The sequence below is a fragment of the Rhinolophus sinicus genome, chromosome 18 (assembly GCF_057876585.1).
Source record: "Rhinolophus sinicus isolate RSI-liver-muscle chromosome 18, RSI-T2T, whole genome shotgun sequence".
Lineage (NCBI taxonomy): Eukaryota > Metazoa > Chordata > Mammalia > Chiroptera > Rhinolophidae > Rhinolophus > Rhinolophus sinicus.
Window position 1 is genome coordinate 87964900 of NC_142518.1, and position 6000 is coordinate 87970899.

Below are 6000 nucleotides of genomic sequence, written 5' to 3' on the forward strand. Positions count from 1 at the left end.
CCCTTAAACACAGTTTTCAAAAAATGCAAATTTACTGTCTTTAAGATACAAACCATCTATCAGGATAATAATAAAGATAAGCAGAATGGAATTTCTCTGCAAACTCAAAAGTAATAGATAATTTAGAAAGTCTAAGATATGAAGCTTTTGTTTTATTTTTCTGATTATACTGGTAATAAAACTTCTTTTTAGAAATTCAGAAAATGGAAAACATTTATGAAGATAAAAATTAAAGGAGCAGACACAGGTGGACCGGGAAGGCAGAGCTCGGACCGACAGGGAGGCGGGGCTGAAGGTTCCTTAACCTGGAGAGGGGAAGAAGCAGTGCCCAGCTTAAGAGGCACAAGATTCAACATACCCAGCGGCCAACTCCAGACCAAGCCAGAGTACTACCGGGTTTGACCTACAAGTGACACACTCAGAGGGGATTCTTTACAGGCACATAGAGGCCAAAGGGCAAACCACATCTAAGCGGTCAACCCTCACACAGCAGAATACCCTGCGTGGGCAAAGCCAAGTCTCACAACTAGTCAGCCTAGGAGTTAACTCCACCTACTCACAAGCGAAAATCAATTAAGGATCTTCTTTAACAGGACAATATACACAACACAAGAGTCACTTTTAGAGCACACGCAGGGGAGAAGAACGAAGTAGTGCAAGTCAAATATAAAGGACATTTATTATATACTAATCCAGCAAGAACTAAGAACTCCAGGGCATCTACCTAATACATCGAAGCAAACACAGAGAGTCAGCCAGAATGAGGAAACAAAGAAACATATCCCAAATAAAAGAACAGAAGGAACCTTCAGAAATGGAACTAAATGAAGCAGAGGTAACCAAACTGTCAGAGACAGAGTTCAGAATACTGATGATAAGAATGTTTAAGGAACTTAGAGAGGACATCAAGAAGGATGTAGAAATCATAACGAACAACCAGTTAGAACTAAAGAACACAGTTACCGAAATAAAAAACTCACTTGAAGGAATTAACAGCAGGTTAGATGAAGCAGAGGATCGAATCAGCGACTTAGAAGACAAGTTAGCAGAGATCACCCAAACAGAACAACAGAAAGAAAAAAGAATAAAAAACAATGAAGATGGTTTAAGAGACCTATGGGATAACATCAAGCGCAACAACATGCGCATCATAGGAATACCAGAAGGTGAAGAGAAGAAACAAGGGATTGAGAACATATTCGAAGTAATAATGTTTCCCTAACCTGATGAAGGAAACCAACATACAAGCCCAGGAAGTGCAGAGAGTTCCAACCAGGATAAACCCAAACAGGTCCACTCCAAGACACATTATAGTTAAAATGGCAAAGATTAAAGACAAAGAGAGAATCCTAAGAGCAGCAAGAGAAAGACAGAGGGTTACATACAAGGGAACTCCCATAAGACTATCAAATGACTTTTCTGCAGAAACACTGAAGGCCAGGAGGGAGTGGCAGGAGATACTCAAAGTGATGGAAAACAAAGGCCTACAACCTAGGTTGCTTTATCCAGCAAGGCTATCATTTAAAATTGACGGGGAGATAAAGAGCTTCCCAGAAAAGAATAAGCTAAAGGAATTCATTACCACCAGGCCAGCATTGCAAGAAATACTAAAAGGACTTCTGTAAATAGAAGAAAGATGAAAACAATCTAACCACAAATTTAAAAATGGCAATAACTATGTACTTATCAATAATCACTTTAAATGTAAATGGTTTAAATGCTCCAATCAAGAGACATAGGGTGGCTGAATGGATAAGAAAGCAAGACCCTTGTATATGCTGTATACAAGAGACTCACCTCAGATCAAAAGACACACACAGGCTAAAAGTGAAGGGTTGGAGTAAGATATTCCATGCAAATGGAAATGAGAAAAAAGCTGGAGTTGCAATACTTATCTCTGACAAAATAGACTTTAAAATGAAGAAAATATTAAAAGACAAAGATGGACACTATATAATAATAAAGGGATCAATTCGACAAGAGGATATAACCCTAGTAAACATCTATGCACCCAACATAGGAGCACCTAAATATATAAAACAGATATTGACTGACATAAAGATGGAGATCAACAGTAACACTATCATAGTAGGGGACTTCAACACACCTCTAACAACAAGGGACAGGTCTTCCAGACAGAAAATCAATACGGAAACAACAGCCTTAAATGACACATTGGACCACTTGGATTTAACCGATATTTTCAGAGCATTCCACCCCAATGCTGCAGAATACACGTTCTTCTCAAGCGCACATGGAACATTCTCCAAGATAGACCATATGTTAGGCCACAAAGCAAGTCTGGATAAATTTAAGAAAATTGAAATCATACCAATTGTCTTCTCTGACCACAGTGCTATGAAATTAGAAATGAACTACAGGAAAAAGACTGGAAGACACACAAATTCATGGAGGCTGAATAATATGCTACTAAATAATGAATGGGTGAAACAGGAGATCAAGGAAGAAATCAAAAGATATCTCGAGACAAATGAAAATGAAAATACAACGACCCAAAATCTATGGGATGCCGCGAAAGCAGTCCTTAGAGGGAAGTTCATAGCACTGCAGGCCTACCTAAAGAAACAAGAAACATCACTAATCAACAGTTTATCTTCACACTTAAGGGATCTGGAAAAAGAACAACAAAATAAGCCCAAAGGGAGTACAAGGAAGGAGATAATAAAGATCAGAGCGGAAATAAATGAAATAGAAACCAGAAAAACAATACAAAAGCTCAATGAATCCAAGAGTTGGTTCTTAGAGAAGATAAACAAAATTGACAAACCTTTAGCCAGACTCATTAAAAAAAAGAGAGACAGGACCCAAATTAATAAAATCAGTAATGAAAGAGGAGAAGTGACAACAGACACCGCAGAGATACAAAAAATCCTAAGAAATTACTATGAGCAACTGTATGCCAACAAATTTGACAATCTGGAAGAAATGGACAATTTCCTAGATGCATACAACCTCCCAAGGCTAACTCAAGAGGAGACAGAAAACCTGAATAGACTGATTACCACCAAGGAAATTGAATCAGTAATCAACAATCTCCCAACAAACAAAAGCCCTGGACCAGATGGCTTTACAGGTGAATTTTACAGAACGTTCAAAAAAGAATTGTCACCTATTCTCCTCAAACTCTTCCAAAAAATCCAGAGGGAGGGAAGACTCCCAAACACTTTTTACGAAGCCACTATCACCCTGATCCCAAAATCAGACAAAGACACCACAAAAAAAGAAAACTACAGGCCGATATCGCTAATGAACATAGATGCAAAAATCCTCAACAAAATACTAGCAAACAGAATTCAGCAATATATTAAAAAGATTATACACCATGATCAAGTGGGATTCATCCCTGGTATGCAAGGGTGGTTCAACATCCGCAAATCAATTAATGTGATACACCACATTAACAAAATGAAAAATAAAAATCATATGATCATAGCAATTGACGCAGAAAAAGCATTTGATAAAATTCAGCAGCCATTCATGATAAAAACCCTTAAGAAAGTGGGAATAGAGGGACCATATCTCAACATAATAAAGGCCATATATGATAGACCCACAGCTAACATCATACTCAATGGGGAAAAACTAAAACCATTCCCCTTAAAATCAGGAACAAGGCAAGGCTGCCCACTTTCTCCACTTCTATTCAACATAGTGCTGGAAGTTCTAGCAACAGCAATCAGACAAGAAAAAGAAATAAAAGGCATCCAAATCGGTAAGGAGGAAGTAAAACTGTCATTATATGCAGATGATATGATACTATATTTAGAGAACCCTAAAGACTCCACCAAGAAACTATTAGAGCTGATAGATGAATTTAGTAAAGTAGCAGGATACAAAATTAATATTCAGAAATCAGTTGCATTTGTATATACCAATAATAAAACATCAGAAGGAGAAATTAAAAAAGCAATTCCATTTACAGTTGCTCCAAAGACTATAAAATACCTGGGAATAAATTTAACCAAAGAAGTAAAAGATCTGTACTCAGAAAATTATAAGACACTGAAAAAAGAAATGAAAGAAGATACAAATAGATGGAAACACATACCATGTTCATGGATAGGAAGAATTAATATAGTTAAAATGTCCATACTGCCTAAGGCAATATATATATTCAACGCAATTCCTATCAAACTACCAACGACATTTTTCACAGAAATAGAACATATAATCCTAAAATTTATATGGGATAACAAAAGACCCCGGATATCTTCAACAATCTTGAGAAATAAGAACAAAGTGGGAGGTATAACAATACCTGACTTCAAATTATACTACAAAGCTACAGTAATCAAAACAGCATGGTACTGGCATAAAAACAGACCCATAGATCAATGGAACAGAATAGAGAGTCCAGAAATAAATCCATGCCTATATGGCCATTTAATCTATGACAATGGAAGCAAGAATGTACGGTGGGGTAAAGACAGTCTATTCAATAAATGGTGCTGGGAAACTTGGACAGACACATGCAAAAAGATGAAGCTGGATCACCTCCTTACACCACATACAAAAATAAATTCAAAATGGCTTAAAGATTTAAATGTAAGATCTGAAACCATAAAATTCCTAGAAGAAAATATAGGAAGAAACTTCACAGACATTACCCGGAGTAAGATTTTTACTGATATATCCCCTCGCGCGAGGGAAGTAAGAGGAAAAATAAACGTGTGAGATTACATCAAACTAAAAAGCTTTTTCACAGCAAAGGAAACCATCAATAAAACAAAAAGGGATCCTACTGAATGGGAAAATATATTTGTCAATGATATATCTGATAAGGGGTTAATATCACAAATTTATAAGAAACTCACTCCAGTCAACTCCAAAAAAACAAACAACCCAATTAAAAAATGGGCAGAGGACATGAAGAGACATTTTTCTAAAGAGGACACACAGATGGCATACAGACATATGAAGAAATGTTCAACCTCACTAACCATTAGAGAAATGCAAATAAAAACCACAATGAGATACCACCTCACCCCAGTCAGGATGGCTATCATCAATAAATCAACAAACAACAAGTGCTGGCGTGGATGCGGAGAAAAGGGAACGCTGGTGCACTGTTGGTGGGAATGCAGATTGGTGCAGCCACTATGGAAAACAGTTTGGAGGTATCTCAAAAATCTGAAAATGGAACTACCTTATGATCCAGCAATCCCACTCCTAGGTATCTATCCAGAGAAATCCAAAACTCCAATTCAAAAATCTTTATGCACTCCTATGTTTATTGCAGCACTATACACAATAGCCAAGACCTGGAAACAACCGAAATGCCCATCAGTAGATGACTGGATTAAGAAACTGTGGTACATTTATACAATGGAGTATTACGCAGCCATAAAGAAGAAAGAAATCTTACCATTTGCAACAACATGGATGGACCTAGAGAACATTATGTTAAGTGAAATAAGTCAGAAAGAGAAAGACAAATACCATATGATCTCACTTATATGCGGAATTTAAAGAAAAGAATAAGTAAATGAACTAATCAGAAACAGTTTTGGAAACATGGAGGAAAAACAGAGGGTTGCTAGAGGGGCGGGGGAGTGGGGATAAGGGGAAGGTGAGAGGTTTTGGGAACGTACAGAGGGATAGTGGATGGGGAGGGGGGTTCACACAGTGTGATGGATATAAATGATAAACGTCTAAGTTTTGCTTTGTCTTGTGCACCTGAAACTAATTAAAAAAATAAATAAATAAATAAAAATTTAAAAAAAGAAAAAAAAATTTAAAGGAGCACAGTACTGTGATGCTGAGGGAACTACTGTTATACTTCTTTCATTATTTTTCATACAAATTTTTATTGGAAACACTATTTGTGTTTTGCACAATTAATTTGATGATTTCTTTCTATTTTTTATTTATCTATAAAATTTATTTCTTGTAACATTGGTTAGTAAAATTTATATAGGTTTCAAGTGCACATTTCTATAACATATCATCTATATATTACATTGTGTGTTTACCACCCAT